The following is a 16,455-nucleotide window of genomic DNA, read 5'->3' on the forward strand; positions in this document are numbered from 1 at the left end:
GCTTCACCTCCTTGAGGATTTGACCACGCCGGACAGGATTTCAGATTGGTATTTTCAGATGTGTGGAATTCCATCTCATCTGTCAAGTGTTTGTTTGAAGTGATTAGAGATATCCCTCTATGCGACCGCAGGCACACAGAGCCTAAGAGACTGCGCTGGCAATAATGGGAAAGGCGCCCTGGGAAAATAAACGGCGAGCAACGATCCCTGAATGCAACAGAATCCTTTGTACAAACCTCCAAAGTGTGACATAGTTCACATGCAGCCTGACCTCGGCAATAATGTTGAATGTAGTACGTCGACTACTTGCAATTTTGCAGTTTTTTTTATATCGAAGCTCAATATTGATGCCCTACTATAGCACATAGTTTGAAGCGGTTGTTTATGTGCTTAAACACTCCACAACCAAGTCTGAATTGACACGCCATCAGCGAAGTAACACACTGTGCCGCAAATTGCCGGGCAGCATCGAGGTCTACTGCAATAAATGCAGCGTAATGAAGAACTTTCGTGTACTACAGCGCCACGTTTTGCTGTTCTAATATTCGTTCATATTCATATATGCTCTGTGCATATATGTTATGTGTGCTCTGTGTGTGTTAAAGTTGCAGTTGTTTGGCGGTTTCAAATTAGCGTAACTTCTATGCTCATTTTCACGAGCTCGCCCTATGGCGTCATACTATACTGCATGCTAGCATGAAGCTTGCAGACTTTGGTTTGGTTAAACATTTTGTTGGTTGAAATATGCAACGCTTAATTCTCTTTTGTTTTATGTTTGAGTTTTTCCAGCAAACGTCAACTGGGATTGACAAACAGCTTGAAGCAGTTGGAGAACTGTGCTAGCGAGAGATTGAGTAAAAGTATGAAATTATTAAAGTCTTTTAATGTGTTGAAAGTGTTTCAAAACATGGTCTCTTTGTTGCGGATTTTATATGACGAAAAAAGCAAGCAGTACGAAAGTATGTGACACGATAAATGGGGCTTCACTGTACACGTACATACACATCGGAGTTGTGGCTACATGACACCAAGACATTAGTCATTAGCTTTATTTGACAGGCAGGGATTTAGCGCTCTGCGTTAAATCACAATAGAGCATAAACGTTCACCCGTGACATGTGTCTTGTTAGCTAACATTTGCGTGTGCTCTCATGTGGACGTTTCCAATCCGGCCGACGACAATATAACACGGGTGCGGCGGCATAAATCAGGCGGTAACGGCGGCGTTGGCGAGTTGAGAATGTGTCACGCGTCACCTCTGGGAGAAACGAGTATAGCAGAGCTCAGCAAAGTGCACGCCGCTGATAAAGCTGGATTGTCTGGCCGTAATCAGAGCCAGATGTGGTCAGGCCCTCACCACGGTGGTCCTACCACATCTGCTCCGTCGGAGGGAGGGCGGGGGTGGGGGGGGGACGGAGAGGGGGGCGGGGCTACAGCTGGATGACCTCTGACCCCGAGGAGGGAACCACGAGCCAAGGCTGACAGCTGCCATGGACGAGGCAGGCAGGCGACCCGCTATCGTCTCCTTCGCTCGTGTGCTTTACGACGCAGACGTTCTGCTCAACTCATCCACTTTCCTTCTTTCCTTCTTTTCTCTTTTTTTTTTTTTTTTTTCTCTTTTCACTTCGTACCGCGTGTATTTTGTTCCAGCGCTCGCAGGTCGCCTTTTTTGCTGAAAGGAGGAAAAACGCAAACATCTGTTGCTCACTGGAATTTTCATATTGCGGAGATTCAACGATAAAAGCGCACAGTCAGCATGTTTATCCACACCATTTCCATTTTTGTTCGCGCTGCCTTTTTGGTTTTTACCAGGTTTGGTCTTTTATTTAAAAGCAAAAAAAAAGAAAAAGCGCTCCAAAGGCCATGACCACAGCAGGTAAAGCGGACTATAGCGTTATTTAAACGTTCACTATTAACCCAGAGGCTCACAGCCTGGTGATGGACAGCCTTGTGGTTGAGGCTGGCCCCGGGCTATTAGTAGATCATTGGAGGAGTTACTTTTCCCGTCACGTCCTCCACTTTCCTTTGGAGGACGGGGGCGGGGAGTGGGGGGGAGAAAAAAAAAAAAGGATATTGATGCGATTCAGCTGTTAAACTGGGAAAAGAAGCTCTCTGCTGAGGTTAGACATTTACTCGGATTTCGGTCAGCGGGTGTACTGATTAAAAGACTTAAGTTTGAAGACTTTACCCATCTCGTGTGTTATTTCTTATTAAAAGATTACAGCAACAATAAAGAACATTTTGTTTGTTACTGCCATGGTTTCACCATGTTACATACCAAAATATACACCGTCCCCCAACGATGGCAAATATACAAGAAGTGGGACTTTTGTATAACTAAAACGGATCAAACAGACGCTGTGTCTCAATTCATCACGGATTACGTCGGATTACGTCCTGTCCTTAAAATGACACCCCATTGTGGCATCCTTCCGTTCTCGAAAGCGCTCGATCTCAGAGTCGTGGGTGGCACCAAGCAACCATTCACACACACATTCACACCGATGGACAATTTAGACCAGAGGTTTCAAATTCATGTTTGCCTCAGAGGGCCGTTATGACTGTGAAACCGTATAAATGTTCATCGCCTCGTCATAGGAATACATATGCACAACAATTTGATGGATAAGTAGTTTTGAAATCAGAAATCAAAGGACAGCAGTTTGTTCAACTACTGTTCAGGTTACTGTAAAAGGGGTTTGGATCCCCCCAAAAAATGCTTGTGATAGCTCAACATCGTTATTTATTACATACAACGCTTTTAGCAGGACTCATGGAAGTTGACAAATGATTTGCTTTCGTGGGCTACATAAAATGATGTCGCGGGCCGGATGTGGCATCCGGGCCGTGAGTTTGACACCTGCGATTTAGCGACTTCAATGAACCGAACATGTTTTGGGAATTCGGGATGATGATTCCGGAGCGCCTGGAGAAAATCTAGGCCAGCGCGGGGAAAAACACGCAAAGTCCACACAGGAAGGCCCGCGCCGGGATTCAAGCCCAGAATTTCTCGACCGTGCTGACCAGTACCCCATCTTGCTGCCCACTTCCTTTTTCTGCCCCCTGACGAAAAAAATGTGTGGTAACTAATTACCTTAGTTCGCCATCGTTCACATAGGACACGACATTAAAAGTTAACTGTTGATCTCATTGAACTCTGTTGTCAACCAAAACAGCAGCACCCACCCAGGCATATACGCAGCTCGGATGAAGCGTGGAGTTGTCCTGGCTTCCGTTCAGATGTTTTCTGGGAAGTCTTTTAGTTTGTTGACATTATTATTAAACAGTGAGCCCATTGGAACTCGGTCGCTAACCAAAACAGCGGCACTTACTGAGGCATATAAGGCTTTTCAGATGTATAACATTATAGATTCTTACTGGGTGCCAGATGTTGTGTAAACATTTTCTAGGCAGTGTATCAGGTGTCTCATACACAAACAAATTAAGTGTTGAGCCCATTTGAACTCTGTTGCTAACCAGAACAGCAGCAATTACCGAGGCATGTAAATAGCCTGTAACTGAAGTATGCTTCAGCTCGGCTGTTTTAGCACTTTAAATTCCACAGGCTGCATTCTGTGTGTTTTACATGCTTCACGTGCACACTCGTTCGGCAGCGTCATCGCATATCTGTGGTTGTGATGGATACAGGAGGAGGAGTGGAGCCACACTTCCCTCCCCGGCCGTCAGACGGGGGTGAACGGCGCACCTTCTGCACTCGACGACGGAACCGCCATGAAAAAAAAAAAAGACATTCATCTGTCCTCACGAGCGCAAAGACGAATGAGGCGCTGCGTGAGCTACGCTTCAGGTCCCTCATATTTTCTCCTCGGCGCCCCCTCCTTTTACTACAGCGGAGGCATTCATTTATCAAGAGGGAAGGGACTTAAATCATTGCTTTGCAGCCAAGCTCGGAGGTTGGAATGCCAAGGCTGATATGGCCGAATACACTTTGTGCTTTGTGTGAGCAGGACTCTTGTTTCTCATTGTCTCATTTGAAATTTGGGCAGATTTAATAAGTACTGTCTCAGGCTGTTCTTGGCAATTTTGGTGTATTTCTGTAGATTTATTCAGCGGAACCTAAGCGGGTGAACACCCGGTCGTTCGTCCTGTATTTAGAAACAATTGGAAAATGATTTGTTATGCATTCCAGAGGCAAAGTATCAACATTTTCAAAATGTTTCAGATTGAGATTTGTCTCCGATTTAGAGGTGCTGATTCGCATCCCAGCCACGTCACACTCGGCTGCGAACTGCTTGGAGATCACGGCCTGATGAAACCACCAGAACCACATCATCTGCAGTAAGCAGAGATGCAATACCGAGGCCACCAAACCGGACCCCCTCTAGGACTCGGCTGCGCCAAGAAATTCTGTCCATAAAAGTCATCCACAGAATCGGTGACAAAGGGTAGCCTTGGCAGAGTCCTACCCTCACTGGAAACGAGTACGAATGACTGCCGGCAATGCGTACAAAACTCTGACACCGGGCGTACAGGGACCGAACAGCCCGTATCAGGGGGTTCGGTAACCCATACTCCCCCCACAGGACTCCACAAGGCACAGGGTTGAACGCAAGGCATGTCCGCAAAACACATGTAGACTGGTCGGGGGAACTCCCATGCACCCTCGAGGACCCTGCCGAGGGTGTAGAACTGGTCCGCTGTTCCACGGCCAGGACGAAAACCACACTGCTCTCCTCAATCTGAGATTAGACTTCCCGACGGACCCTCCTCTCCAGCACCCCTGAGAAGACCTTACCGGGGAGGCTGAGGAGCGTGATCCCCCTGTAGTTGGAACGCCACCCCAGCCACTAGCTTACGGCCGCAGCTCCGGTCGGCTGCCTCGGCCATAGAGGCGCGGAACACGGTCCGCTCGGACTCAATATTTCCCCCGCCTCTCCGAGGACGTGGGTGAAGTTCTGCCGGAGGTGGGAGTTGAAACTCCTTCTGACAGGGGATTCTGCCAGACGTTCCCAGCAGCCATCAAATTCCAAGTTCAGGATTGTTTGCTAAAAACAATCAAGTTGATCAGTTTGAACATGAAATATCTTGTCTTTGTAGCGTATTCAATTCAATATAGGTCGAACATGATTTGCAAATCATTGTATTCTGTTTTGATTTATGTTTAACACGACGTCCAAACTTCACTGGAATCCAAAACGGTGCTCCATAAATATTTACCTTTGGACGCCACTTCTAAAAAGGAGGGAAGTATGATGCGTGCAAAGCCCCTTACAACACCCTGGACCACGGTAAAAGAAACAGGGGCCGCAGATAGGGAGTGCAGAGGCCCCTCCTTCCCAGCTCAGGCATTTCCTTCTGGGATATTCCCCTCTTGTGACCTCAGAAGAGAAGCAGGAGGGACGGAGGAGAGGAAAAAGTGAGCGTGTCGAGCTGGCAGGGTCCGTCGTGAGGGAGAGTAAGCGAGCCGGGGTGACCTTTGACGGACGTGAGCGACAGGCCGTCGGTTTGGGATCGGTCGAAGAGGAGCGGCTGGAAAGAGGCCCTTTTTCTATTGTTCTGCACGTGACGTGGCCTGCCACGCTTCAGCGAGGGCAGGTGCTTGAGGGTGTCAAAAAAGGAAGACGGGCGGACAGGCTTGGCTGCCGTCCGTGCTCCTTTGACACATGACAAAAAGACACCGCTCTCACGTCGCTCGCTACACAAAAGAATACCACAAGTGCGATCGGGGTCGGGCGCCATGGCTCAAGTCACTGGACTACAACACATTTTCCAACATGAGTTTTTTTAAAACAAGGTTGAACCTTTGGACCGTAATGCCAAAAGCTATGTTTAGCGCAAACACAACGCCGCTCATTGCCACAAGAACACCAAAGCTACAGTGGAGCTCGGTGCTGGTCTTCGCCTTTAGCTGGAACTGGGGCCTTAGACGAGGCGGAGGGAATTATGAACAGTTCCGAACAGCAGTCGGTGTTAGCGCGAGAAAAGAAGTGTCAGGAAAAGCCTACTTGAACATCTGAAAGTTTATTCGGGGTTAATCGGAGGCACTTTGTGTGTGCTGACACCCATTTAACATGAGTTTGAATGTGATCGGTTAAATCACATGACAAAAATGTTTTGAAATCAATGGACTTGTACAGGTTATAGATCATATCAAAGGTTTTGAAATGATATCACTCTTTTTTCTCACACACCAAAAAAAAAAGCTGGCATTACAACAGGGGTGTGGAGACTTTTTTTTGTCAACTGTATGTCCATATGTAACCAACGTTATCGAAATTGTGATTGTATTAAATACAGATAAAGCTAAAGGTGCCAATATTTTTGTCCTGGCCCTTTTCAATGACAAAACAAAACAAAACATAAACACAACACACACGACATTCGAGAAACAAGAAATAATGTTAAAATGCGTGAGAGACGATGGAGGAAAGCAATGCAATAATCCGTCGCTTCCTTCCGCGCCGACAAACACATTGTCGTCGTCAGCAGGTGCAGCACAGGAGGCTCCGCCCACCCACATTCACCAAGGAGACCGGAGAAACAAAATCCACCCTAACGAGGTCACGCGCTATAGCTAACGGACGGATGGAGATCGGGTCACTTTGCAAAGATTTGCCGGAGAAAACATTCTCGGGAAAGAGCCCAGCTAACCTCTGGACTCGTGTAAGACGATTCTGGAAAGATTTGCTCATTTCCTCATCCTCTGTTTTCTTGTTTTGTTTTGCTTTTTTTCCTCTTCCAGCATCGGAGATGATGCATGATCCTCATCACGTAACGCTCAACAATCAACCCGATGCTCCCAGTCGAAGATAATCCAGTCAGTGGATTGTGGCCGCAGGTTTGATGCCGTGATACGTGAAAATAAGCCCGTTTTACACGGCGGGAACGTCGGCGTGGACTTGACAGGAGCGCCTCCGAAAATAAAGTTTGGGGTCGGAAATGACACGTCTTTTGTCTCATTTCTAAAAATACTTGATGGGATGACATTTAATGGCCGTTCATGTGTTTAGGTAAGGTTAATCAGGACTGTAGTCTCACAAATCGCAATATTTTATTTACGCATAAGGACAAATGATGTCATTATTTGTAACTTAATACAGCGGGTTCCCAATCAAATCTTTTAAAGCTATGTAAAACCCAAGTTTGTTGAATTGAAGTTCAATGTTAGCTTAATGTTTTCCCTTTTTTTGTCATAGTGAAGAACGGCATTCGATAGCAATGACAAAGGTTTATTCTTTATTCTGAATATGCTCCTAACACAGTTAAACAGGAGTGCGCAGCGAGCATTTTTGAGGAAATTCAATCAAAATACACCAACTGGAAAGCACATTTGGACAGGACACAAAAACGTCCAAAAAAAGGAAGGAATAAAAGGAAAACGTTTCATGCCAGAGGCGCTGCGCATACCAAACGTTCGTGAACCTTTGTGAAATCAGTTGGAAAATCTACATGCATCCATTTTTCTGTCGCGCTTCTCCTCACCAGGGTCGCGGGCGTGCTGGAGCCTATCCCAGCTGTCTTCGGGCGATAAGTGGGCTACACCCCCAGCCAATCACAGGGCACACAGAAACAAACAACCCTTCGCACTCACCTTCACATCTACGGGCAATTTAGAGTCTTCAATTCCGTTTCTTTTGTGTTTCAACATAAGCCGAGTTCATTTTCTTCTTCTAGGACATGTTAGTCAGATATGTATTGCTTTTGGGAACACTCTATGTTATCTGCCTCGTTGTTTGAATGTATTGTATTTGGTCTGGTCTTTATTGTTGTGGTGCAATGCAGTTTCCATCAACGTTCCGCGCACCTCGCCTGCTGTGCCAGCACAATACAACAATGGGCAACAGGAACTTTTTGGCTTCGGAACTAATAATGATCAGTAAGTTCCTGGTAATCTCGGTGCGAAAGGGCCGAAAGAGAACGACGACTATCATCGAGCACTCTCCATGCAAAAAAAAAAAAACCCAGCCAAGTTGTTATCGAAGCCCCGAGGTGATTATTTTCCACAAGATTTTCCTGTCAGGATGTTATGAATGTCTCCGTGTTCGCTGGTGGCTGATAAATGGCATCGCTTTTCTGCGCTGATGTCATCCAGCAGCCTCCGCTTCCTCTCCGAGCAAAGAGCGCGAATGCCCTCGGCGTGCCCCGACGCACGCGGCGACACCGTCCCTCGCCGTCTTCCTAACGCGGACCACATTTCTGCACAGGAGCAATAGGATCCATCGCCACGACGCTGGCCACGAGGGTCGTTATTGGAGCAATATTGATCATTCTTCATCCTCAGTATGTGCAGCATGAGGACGGAATGTATTTGTACTGGCAACGGAGAAGGTTTGCACCGCGGTGCTGTAGGCCGCAGCATTATATTAGCCGTTCTGTCCACGCTTTGTTTGTTTTCACGGCGTGTTCGGCCATCGCTCAGCAAATATACGATCGGGGTACGACTTCCTGCAGCGCCGAGTAAGCCGTGGAATGCTTGCTCCGTCGCGGCTGCGCGCGTGGCGGTGAATGAAGATGCGTCACGTCCCTCGCCGTAGCCCGGGTCTGACGGGTTTTCGGGGTCTCCGCGCGTGCCGCGGGAGAGTTTACGGGACTGGAAGAGAAGTCTTCTGAAGTCAGAGGGTCGTCGCTTCGCCCAAGCGCTAACGTGACAACAAACCCGTACGGGCGGATGCAATGAAACGCCGCACCCACTCCCACGCAACGTAGCAAATGACTGAGTTGTTTTGTCCGTGCTGGTTTCTGGTTCATATCCGAGGCCTTTCGAACGGAGGAACTTTGTAATGACAGCCGTCATCCAGGTTGCGCTCATTTTTCAAATACAAATTGAACTCTTCCCGGCTCCATCCCAAAATAATAAGAAGAAGAACTGAACGGGTGATCTCGCAAACCCTATTTGAACATCGTTAAGTGTGATTGGCATAACGGGACGTAAGCCACTGAGAGAGCCTCGCTTCATGGCGTACTTCTCTTCCTGTTCGTAGGCTGGCTAATGCAGGAGTTATAATTGCAGTCAATATTTGCATGAGGCTGCAAATATAAGACAAATGAAACATTCAACAAATGTGGACGTAACAGAGTGGGCCTCCATGTGGCGCGTGAGCACATATTCTTTGCTGCTGCAAAAATGGGTTTATTGCACGCCCTTCGTAACCTCCAAACATGTTATGTCGGGGGGCCCGTAAACCAAAGAACTCGTGTAGTTTGGCGACTTTGTCAGTAGGATTCCATGAGCGGAATCCATTGCGAAGGATCCCATTCAGTTTTGCTGCGGATCCTCACACGCATCACTTCCCGTCCGTTTGGGAAGTGGATTACTTCAAGAAAACTCAAGAAGCAATATTGTCCCATTCCCACCTTAACTGCGTGCATCGTAACGTGTTTTCGCGTCAGTCACACCGAAGGCCGACCCGCAGGAGAGCCCGCGGGTCATTGTTCCCGGGCCGCACCGTTGACGGACGACGCTTGCGCTTCCTGTCGAGACCCAGACGGCCCGCTTCTCTCCGCTCTTATCACGCCTCACCGAGCCAGGGGGCGAAGGAAAAGAAGGGGAAGTCGGGGGAGTATTAAGAGCAAGAAGAGGGGTTTTCCTTTCCGCTCTTTGCCTTGGCACGGAGCCAACGTGCGGTCTGAGCTGATGAGTGAAGAAGCTGCACGTTCGTTGAAGTAAGTGCCTTATTTGCAGCAGTGATTGGAAGCTAAAATGGCTTTTTTTTGTATTACGATTGTGTTTCTCCCTGTTAGGGCACGACGGGAGATGGTTGTGGCTGATAAGATAAGAATGTAGCAGCGGTCTGCTCTGGTCGCTGGTGCGGGAGGAGGAAATGGCATTTTCAAATTGGATTTTGAATGCTCAGACGGGGAAGGAGAAAAACAGCGACACGTTCCACATCTCCAGCCGCGCCACTTGGGTTGCCTTTTGTGTGAGAAACAACCCATGATGACACAGCTTCTGCGCAGATGAGGTCACTTTTGTGTTGCCATACGCCCAAAATATTCAGCGCATTTCGTAGCCAATTCGCGCTCACACGATTTCAAATTTTGCAAAGACAAGTTCACTCGACGGCGGGTTGAAGAATGACATTGGCACAATAAATTCAAAGAGAAATGCAAAAAGCAAAACGGGTCACAGTCGCTACGCAAATTCAAATGAAATTGGTTGTAAAAATCTATATCTCTTTGAATAGTTAATATTTCATGAAGCCCATTTATTTTCTTTTGCCTCAGACATGTAGTCACTCTTATATGTATGCTGGAAATCTTGGTTATCTTATACTGATCTAAATTGCGCTGTAGTAAATAAGCCATTGAGTCCAACTAAAACGATCAAGTTATACACCTGAGATGAAACTTTTCCCATCAGCCCAGAACTAAATCAAATGTGACCCTTGTGGGATTTTCCTAAAAGGGCTGCTTGTCATGAGCAAGTTTACCTCATGTCATGAAGTCAGCCGTCTGCGGTAGTCAGCTCAAAAGAGGCCAGCGAGGCCAGCGAGGCCAGCGAGGCCAGGTCAACAGCAGATTTGGGGCTTTTTTTTTGTCTTTTTTTCCAAAAGATTTACATTCATTTGGTATGAAACAGTCCGACAAAACCAGCAGAATGAAGGCAAGGCATGAAACAGGATGAGCTGCTTTGAAATGAGAGCGGCGGGTCCGTCACCCTTTGCCCTGCGCCCGTATTGGCGAGGTTAGCGCTGTGTAAACCTTCCCGACCGGCTGAGATAAAGGCAGCGCTGGCCCCCGGCTACTTCCTGGTGCTCCCTTACTTTCGGCCAACACGTACCACTCAAACATTTCTTCTTATATTTGTACTTTTTGCACGGGTGCCTTTTCTTAGAATCACCACCGAAATGTATTATTAACACGAAAAAACATTTGTTTGTTGTCAAAGTGGCCTGCCCCAAGTGTCAAGTAGCAATTGAACCCAAAATGTTTAGTCTCCGCGTTTACTCCGAGTGGAAGAGTTCAGTTCAGTTCATTCCAGCATTAGTTGGAATAGGAACCTGATTTGACTCAATAAACGGATATGTAAATTCATTTTTTGTCCTTTTGTCTCAACAAAATGAAGTATGTCTAGCGCCACCTTACAACTTACGGTACCATAGCAGAAGGTTACCCAAAAAGTGATATGCTACAGATAAATCAAATCAAGAAAAACTTTTGACATCTGAATCCAACCAATAATATCAACGCGCATCGCATGCGTGATTCTGTTTTCGTAAACACCAGTCGTTTTTCCCGTGCCTGCAAATGATGTCTTCCCCCCCCCCCCCCCCCCCCCCCACGTCGCTATTAAGGTGGAAGACAAAATGCCAGGATCAGGATGTAAACTTTAACATCCGACACTCACTTGTCCGATCCCTTTTTATGTTGACAGCAATTGTCGCTATCTGGGATGCATTTTATTGTGTACCTGGCACCGGAATCTGATGCATAATTATCCGTTTGCGGGAAGTCACATACGTTGCAACGTCCTGCTTCGTTAGGCTCGTTGCAAAAGGGACAGGCCAATAAGTCTCGAAAAAGTCAAAAAGTATAGAATAACTTCTTAGTCCTAATCATTTTGGTTGAAGGAGCTCCTGAATATATACGGAAGGGATTGTGACTCGCAGCAGGAATAATCGACCAGCAGCATTCTACGCAGCAAGTAACATATCAAACATATGTCAATCGATAAAAAGTATTTATACAAGCAGTTGCGAAATAAAGAAACAGCGATATGAACTAGCCGTAAAGAATTGACAGTTACAGGGTCTGTTATTATTGACCATCTCCACCACAGCAAGAATAGTCAGCGAACTTTTATGAGACGACTGCAACACAAATTGGGAATTCAACTGGCAATCTTATTGACGGTTTGAGTATAGCGATCGACGACGGCGCCTCCGACCTGTTTCGCGACCGGTACCTCGATCAAATCGGTTGGCTATTTTGGGACCCTTGATAACGGAATTGCGTGAAAATGCCACGTGCAAATGTCAAGAGGCAAAGCCTCACTTTGGAAGGGGTGCCGCTGGCTATTTATTTGGATTCAACCGCTGGGGCGAGCCCGCGAGTCGTTCCGCGGCGCTTTAATGTCCGACCGCGCGGCCCGCCTGACGCAGTCGGCCCCTGTGTTATGAGCGCGGCGTAAACAAAGCATTAAGTCATCGTAAATCACGGCCCGACGGACGAGGGGAGCGGAGATGGCAGCTCCTCCGCTCCTCCTTCGGTCCCAATGTGTAAGATGATTATTAAAATTGCAGCCCAATTAAGATAATGCTAAATGACTTTCCCCGTCTCCCACTTTGATGTGCGGGGGGATTTTTCTGCACACTCCAGTGGAAGGAGCCCGGGGGGACGGGGGGGACGGGGGGGGGGGAGACAATTGCTCCGAGCTCTCAGAGCTTTGATGTCGAGAGCGTTGCGTGTAGTTTGATTGGAAACGCGCCTGATTGCTTCTGTGAGATTCATTTTCGACAAAGCCTCATTTCCAAAAGTGAACGCTACATCTCATTTGGTGCACGCCGCAGACGACGTGAACTTTTGGCAGAATGAGCGGAGGTTGTGCGTGCTTGCGTTGCACTCTCGGTGAACTCGTCTCGGTGGCCACGGGCCCCCCGAATGCTGAAAAATGGCTTCTTTTTTCCCCCCCTCCTCCTTCTTCTTCTTCTTCTTCTTCTGGTCCATCTTGTTTCCATGTTCAATGTGTGGAACTGGACATGTTTCCCAACCTCCACAGCACCCATTGAGATTTGTTTCATCCACCTGAAAGCCACTTTCCTAATTAGCTGGGATGTGTTCATTATCTGGTCGGTGGGTTGGTTAACGGCGACTTGCCCCAAATGGATACGCAAACCAGCAATTGCTGATTCCTCCTGTCTCAAGGCGACCGAGTCCCAATGGAGTGCACTACTTGGCTGCAACCAGCAGAGGCGCTGTTGATTTAGTCCTAACTCGTCCATCATGGTGTCAGCGAAGGCGTGCACGTCCAAGTTCTCGGCCGTGGCACGGAACAAAGAGTTCAGAACATTCGGCGGCAGATCCTCCTATCCGAATCAAGAAATATGTTTTTTTTAAAGAATTGATTTAAAATTCATCTTGGGGCATTTACGGTAAAATGCCAAAAGACAATTCTAAAAAGAAAAGACAGCTTAAGTTGGCATGTCAAAATATCGTGTTTTCAGTCACGTGCATTTGTTATATTTGTGGAAATGGACTTGCAGACGCACGGTGAATTTTTGAACAATTTCCCAAGGAATTTCTGTGAGAACACTTGAGGGAATTACATTAAAGACAAGACAACGCAGACAGAAATAGAGCGACATGAATGTTTGGCAGCACACCAACAGGCTTATACGAGTCTACAGCTTTTCTTCAAGAGGTCAATCTCATAAAGAAAAGAAAAAATATCCTCTTTCCACGCAGGATTTTTGTCTTTGGTAAAATGTTAGCGTTCGGCCGTGCATCGTCGCTCCCTTTGTCTCGGTGTTCGCATTCGCCCGACCGGTCGCTGTAAACACAATGGCAAAGAAACATCAGAGGGCCCTCGCGCTGGGGATGTTTACATGGAGACGGAACACAGATACCGGCGGCGGAGAAAAAGAATAATCGTCATCTGCAAACACCATCTGGCCAGCTCACACCTGCACGCCTCACGAGAAGTTCACGTTCGTCTCTTAAAGGTCGGCTACACGCATACCCATTTGTCAAATCTTAACACATCCCACGGGTTAGTCCGTTTGACACTTTAACTCTCACGACTGTCGAGCCCAGACTATTTTCTTAGGCGATCGCAGAGGAAAAATCACTTTGAACACATCCCTCATCACAAGGAAAATCTTTCATTGACTTCCGAAAATCGGGTCTTTGCTGACTTTTGATTTGAACAATACATCAGCCCGATTATTGGCATGTCATGTGTACTCACACCGAGATTGGGGAGGGGAAAAAATATCATAATGACTCAAGGATAATCACTCGGGATAATCTTTTAGGAACATCCAATAGTCAGGCATTTGCTGAATTCGATCAAATTTGCCCCGATTATCGGTAGACATGCACCCCGCTTAAGTCGGACCACAATGTCTCTCGTCATTTCTTTTGTGTTCTCCCTGCTCATGTTTGTTATTGTACAAATGTTCTTCACAATGCAATCAAGCATGCGCACGGAGCAAAAAAAATGCACGAACTGTCCAGGGAGCACACAATGGCTCACTGAAAGAGGCCGTCGGGAGGAAGGGCTTTCATCTGCGGGGGTCAAAGGTAACGTTGTCCAATGACACAAGCTGACAGCTGACATTTGAGAATGGACCGCTGTTGTCCTAACGCCAGAACGTACGTGTTTTAGTTGAGCACGAATAAAGAACTTGCAGTTCATGGACTTGATCCTTTTTTGCAGGCGATACAATCCGCGTTTGAGTGAGTGAGAGAGATGTCGTACACGTTGAACGCTTGAACGCGCGCACGCGCACACACGTGAATGTCAAGGGGACACATAGTTCAGAAGCATTTTCGGATTTGAATGGTAAGCGTCACCGTCGATCCGCTGTCCGATAGATAAAGGACAGCTGACACGTTATAATGCCTGCTCGGCTTTCCGGATTAAAACGATATCGGTTCGATTGTCAGACGTTATCAGATGGGAATGCGGGATAGGAATTCCAATATGCGGCACTGCTTCAATTTCATAGCTGGGACAAACCGAGTGGGTTTTCCCCCACCTAGCACCTTGAATGCAGTTTCTAATACAGTTATGTGAAGCGTTCAATAATATTAGTAATCATAATCTACTTGATCTTGATTTGCCATCAAGATCAAGCCTGACCCTACACAACGAAACCATGAGATCAGATGAGATAAAATACTATAGACAGATTACAACACAAATAAATACGACATAGATATGATATGAATACAATGCAGAGATCGTGATGCTATGTCGGTAAATAGGATACAACAGGTGCAGAGTAGGTACCGGTTGAGAAGACACACGGATAGAGGACATGCGATGCGATGCGATGCGATGCGATGCGATGCGATGGATATACAGACAGATATGATACGTACGATACTGAGCCATAATGTACAGACAGATGTGATGCCATACACATAGATCAAATATGATACAGATACGATGTGCTATGCTAGAGATAAGATGCGATACGGACAATAGGAAAGAAAATGATTCGCTACAGATAGCGAGGCAGATAGAGAGCTAGCGAGCTAGCGAGTCGCTAGAGCAAGAATACGGATAGATAAGATAAAAGCAGGCTACATTTGATTGGATTAGTGTGCAATTGGGTACCAGCGAGCATTTTCGGTTGATTTTTTTTTGGGGGGGGGGGCTCCAGTAGTGTTGTCATTCAAACCAACACATTTTTGAGCGTACGTACTGAATGGAATCACGTGATTAAACTGTCTGATTCGCTCCTTTCTCCGCTGCGCACCAGAAAGTTCCTCGCAAACGGCGACGGCGGCGTGACGTCGGCCGAGGTACACGCGGGGGGCCGCCGACGCTCGACGGCGCCCACCCGACAAAGCCGCCCCCGTCCTCTTCCCCCTGACAGCGTGGCCTGCCTGGTTCAACCACGGTCGTCCCCCTTTTGCCATGAAACTTTTCTCACAGCATTATAAAAGAAGTAGTTCAGGTATATACGGAAAGCAAGCTATGAAAAAATATACGTCCAGGCTGTGTACGAAGACTAACGAAGGCGAGTCAGGCAGCTTCTGTAGATTAAAGCTACAATCATTTGGTTTGTATTTTTGCGTTTACTTGACACGTTGCAATTGTTCTTCACAGTCTGCTAAGTGAAAAAGAAACTCGAAACTATATAGGAACTATTTTGAATACATCCATCCCTTTTCCTTACACAAACACAGGGCGTCTTTCCGAATTCAAAGAGGAGCGGGCAATAATGGAGGAGTTGGCCTGTTGTCGACATCGCACGCTCGAAGGACAAAAGAGAAGATTTTGCAGTCGGCCGCTTCTTGCTGGCACTGACGCTCGGCGAGGCATTTCGATGACTTTGCCTGTGTCCACACGCACAAATACAGTTTCATCCCCGCATTGTCTCGTTTCTATTTCGGAGCAAAAGCAACATTCTGGCCCGCCGTCCGATCCGTCGCTGTCAAACGGGTCACTTCCATGCACCTTGCCCACCTCTTTCCAGCGGGCGCCAAAGGCTTCCGAACGGACTCGCTCAAAAATGCGGTAGTAAAAGTGGATATCTCGTCCTTGACCGCTGCATCTCTCCAAGTTGATTTGCTTTCAAAGTGGAAGCCGCATATGATGCGAGCTCTTTAAAACACACACGGAGGAAAATATTTCATATTCAAATGAATTGGGACTTTTTTGGGGGGGGGGGGGAGATTATGCATTTTGCGGTTTCATTAGCTGTAAAATATCAAAATTATACAACATTAAACAATACAATTGTTCACTCTGGTGAATCTACACAATATATCGCTTCCACTTTTTTTTTTTAATTCAACTATGAAATCAATTCAGTTTTACAC

The 16,455-nt window shown here is 46.9% G+C and overlaps 1 long non-coding RNA gene across 1 annotated transcript in view; it reads left to right on the forward strand.

Annotated features, from left to right (window-relative positions):
* The window catches only part of LOC133489391 (uncharacterized), a 37,438-nt gene extending 30,240 nt beyond the window's left edge, over positions 1-7,198 (forward strand). The window contains exon 3 of the long non-coding RNA XR_009791887.1: positions 6,704-7,198. This is a non-coding gene — a long non-coding RNA (uncharacterized LOC133489391). The remainder of the gene's footprint in view (positions 1-6,703) is intronic.
* The last annotated feature ends 9,257 nt before the right edge of the window (positions 7,199-16,455 follow it).

The sequence above is a fragment of the Phyllopteryx taeniolatus genome, chromosome 14 (assembly GCF_024500385.1).
Source record: "Phyllopteryx taeniolatus isolate TA_2022b chromosome 14, UOR_Ptae_1.2, whole genome shotgun sequence".
Lineage (NCBI taxonomy): Eukaryota > Metazoa > Chordata > Actinopteri > Syngnathiformes > Syngnathidae > Phyllopteryx > Phyllopteryx taeniolatus.